This window comes from Physeter macrocephalus, chromosome 1, assembly GCF_002837175.3.
Source record: "Physeter macrocephalus isolate SW-GA chromosome 1, ASM283717v5, whole genome shotgun sequence".
In the NCBI taxonomy this organism is placed as follows: Eukaryota; Metazoa; Chordata; class Mammalia; order Artiodactyla; family Physeteridae; genus Physeter; species Physeter macrocephalus.
In genome coordinates this window covers 24,514,611-24,518,606 of record NC_041214.2, presented here as the reverse complement: position 1 = coordinate 24,518,606, position 3,996 = coordinate 24,514,611, and the positions used below count along the sequence as shown (strand labels likewise).

The window sequence follows — 3,996 nt, the reverse complement described above, 5'->3', positions numbered from 1 at the left end:
GGTTATCTATGTTATATATAGTAATGGGTGTGTATGTTCATCCCAGGCTTTGATTCATCCCTCCCTGCAACATTTCCCCTTTGGTAACCATAAGTTTCTTTTTCAATACCTGCAAGTCCGTTTCTGTTTTGTAAATAAGTTCATTTGTTTCTTTTCTTTTTTTAAAAGAATTAGATTCCACATATGAGTGACATCATATGATATTTGTCTTTCTCTGTCTGACTTACTTCACTTAGTATGGTAATCTCTAGATCCATTCATGTTGTTGCAAATGGCATTATTTCATTCTTTTTTATGGCTGAGTAATATTCCACTGTATATATGTACCACACCTTCTTTATCCATTCACCTGTCAATGGACATTTAGGTTGCTTCCACGTCCTGGCTATTGTAAATAGCACTGCAATGAACATTGGGGTGCAGGTACCTTTTCAAAGTATGGTTTTCTCCAGATATATGCCCAGGAGTGGGATTGCTGGATAATATGGTAGTTCTATTTTTAGTTTTTATAGGAACCTCCACACAGTTCTTCATAGTGGCTGCACCGATTTACTTTCCCACCAACAGTGTAGGAGGGCTCCCTTTTCTCCATACCCTCTCCAGCATTTATTGTTCGTAGACTTTTTGATGACGGCCATTCTGACCCATGTGAGGTGATACCTCATTGTAGTTCTGATTTGAATTTCTCTGTTAATTAGTGACGTTGAGCATCTTTTCATGTGCTTTTTGGCCATCTGTATGTCTTCTTTGGAGAAGTGTCTATTTAGATCTTCTGCCCATTTTTTGATTGGGTTTTTTTTTGATATTGAGCTGCATGAGCTGCTTGTGTATTTTGGAGATTAATCTTTTGTTGGTCGCTTCACTTGCAAATATTTTCTCCCATTCTGTGGGTTGTCTTTTCATTTTGTTTGTGGTTTCCTTTGCTGTGCAGAAGCTTTTAAGTTTAATTAGGTCCCATTTGTTTATTTTTGTTTTTATTTTCATTACTCTAGGAGGTGGAACAAAAAGATATTGCTGCAATTTTATGTCAAAGAGTGTTCTGCCTATGTTTTCCTCTAAGAGTTTTATGTGTCTGGCCTTACATTTAAGTCTTTAATCCATTTTGAGTTTATTTTTGTGCATGGTGTTAGGGAGTGTTCTAATTTCATTCTTTTACATGTAGCTGTCCAGCTTTCCCAGCACCATCTATTGAAGGGACTGCAGAGGTTCTCCCACAAAAGTGAGAGTCCTGAGCCCCACATCAGGCTCCCCAGTCTGAGGGTCTGGCAACCGGAGGAGGAATCCCCAAAGCAGTTGCGTTTGAAGGCCAGCGGGGCTTGAGTGCAGAAGCTCCACAGAACTGGGGGAAACAAATTCTTCATATTTGACATAGGTGTCTTTGCCATCAATAGAGCCATTGTTGAGTCATCTAACACAGTTCTCTAAAACACATGAAGTTCATTTCTTTCTAACTAATTTGAAGTACAGCATACTTAATCCAGTCAGCCCAAGCCATAAAAATCAACCTGTTATTTATGTTCTCCATAATATAACTACTTAATTTTCTGCTTTTTAAATTGACCTTTAAGCCTTGTTTACAATGACACTCAACACTTGCAGTTGAGAGCTTGTACTGGGGAATAATGATTACAGCTGGGTTAAATTTCCTTGTGTCCTTTTTTGTAACCAATTCTCTTGCGTGACCTTTATAAACAACTGAAATTAACAATGATTGAAGTGGCTTCAGGCTGATCTTCCCGAAACAGATCTTTGTCCTCCAACGTGATACTACTGAAATAATGTCCTATGAGATTTGAATTTAAGGTTGCTATCTTTTTTGGAGGGATAAATAATTTTGAGGGTAAAAAAACCCAAACTCTCACCTTATGTTCTAGCATATAGGCAACTGTCCCTTAACTTTCTCCCTAGGAAGGACTGTGGTATCAGTTGTTAAAATTTTCCTTATTACACATATATTAATAATATTATTTAATCTCCATAGCAGGGCAAATATTAATCCTACATTACAGATGAAGAAAATGAAGTTCCAAGAAATGTAGCATCACATGGCTTGACATTGGGCCAAATCTAGCCAAGTGGCTTTCCCTTAGAATACGATAAAAACAAAATACAAGAACCTCTGAAAGTTGTTAAGAGAGTAAATCTTAAGTATTCTCACCACAAAACAGAAATGGTAATTATGTAATGTGATGAAGGTGTTAGCTAATGCTATGGGGTAATCATTTTGCAATATATACATGTATCTCCAAGTCCATATGTCAATTATATCTCTAAAGCTGGGGGAAAAAAGAAATGTGTACAATGAACTCATAGTATGGTTATAATATCAGAAAAATAAAAGACCACCAAATTAAATATTTATAAAAAAAATACAGTAACCTGGAGTGGATAAACGCGCTCACCCTAGCTCCTGGACGAGAAGGAGGATGCAGCAGTGACTGCGTGCTGAAAAGCGAGGAAGCGACTAAAGGAGTCGGTGACCGATAGAGCAAGAGCCATGCCACGCCGGGGCCTAGTGGCCGGGCCAGACTTTGACTATTTTCAGCGTCACTCTTTCACGCCGGCAGAGGTGGCCCAACATAACCAGCCAGAAGACCTCTGGGTGTCTTACCTGGGAAACGTGTACGACCTAACGCCGTTATTACAGGAGTACAAGGGAGACCTGCTGCCGAAACCCATCGTGGAAGTTGCGGGCCAGGACATCAGCCACTGGTTTGATCCAGACACCAGAGACATCGGCAAAGCACACAGATCCGCCGACCAGTTCCCTGAGATACCGCACCCCACGGGGCCACTTTCTGCACGTGCCACCTCAGCTGCCCCTTTTGGACTGGGCCAATGATTTCGGGAAGCCTTGGTGACAGGGGTCGCGTAACCAACGAGGTCGGGCGGCTGTCCGCCAAGACCCGGAATATCTGCATCGTGAACACGCTCACATCGCAAGAGCACACACTGGAGGCGGGGGCCCGGGAATCAATGTGGGAAGTCCTACACAGCTATCTGCCCTATGCTGCACATGCTGCCAGCTACACATGGAAATGTGAAGGGGAGAATCTGACATGGATTATACCCTGGAAGAAAATGGCATCTGGGATGAGGAGGAAGAATTTGATTATCTCAATATGGACAGTACACTCTACACACCTGCAGTACTGCTGTACTTCAATGATGACCTCACAGAGCTATAGAAAGGGAGATGTAGGCTCAAGGCATATTTTGAGTTTAGCTGTTTCTGTGCCCTGTAGGAAAAGAGGTGGGGATGGGGCAGGGAGGGCAGTACCTGGACCTAGACCTCCATTCTGCTCTGGGAGCTGGCCTAAGATTCCCATGCCCGAGTGAAGTGTAAAGGTCCTATTCCTCGGGTTAATTACAATTTACTCTGAGAAAGTTAGGAAGAATGCTAGAAGTGAATTAATTTTTAGGAATGATACAAGAAAATAAAGTATCTTAGATCAGGGAGATGTAGAAGAGGATAGTCAGAGGGAGCTCAGGCAGAACTTTTCAATAGTAAGAGAAAGAGGAGTCTAACACAAGGATGAGGGATGGAAGAACTTTTCTGGCAATGATGGAAATGGGATGGCTGCAGGAAGATGGGATTTACAAAGACAGGAATAGGAAATGTCTATCACTGGCCATATAAAACTGGCTAATCGCTCTTCTGAATAGTATTTGGCAGCTGAAACCCAAGAGGAACAAAGGAAGTGAATGGTCACCAGGTAATTCAGGCTAGATATTATGCTATGTGCTTTATATACCTCATTTAATACAACTACCCATAAGACAGATACCATTACCACTATTTTACAGATAAATCTTCTGAAGCTTAGCAAGATATAATAGCACAAAAGGCACACCAGTTAGTAACCAGATTGCAAACCCAGGTCTTCCCAATTCCAAAGACTATGTGCTTCTCAATGACCAGGCTCACTGCACAATGGGAACCTATAGGCCTATTGTGTAGTCAGCTGTGGTGTTGTGCTTTTTTGTTTTGTTTTT

General features: G+C 41.3%; 1 pseudogene; it reads left to right on the top strand.

Moving 5' to 3' along the window:
* Positions 1 to 2,468: 2,468 nt before the first annotated feature.
* Positions 2,469 to 3,188, top strand: LOC102979258 (cytochrome b5 domain-containing protein 1-like; annotated as a pseudogene).
* Positions 3,189 to 3,996: the final 808 nt, after the last annotated feature.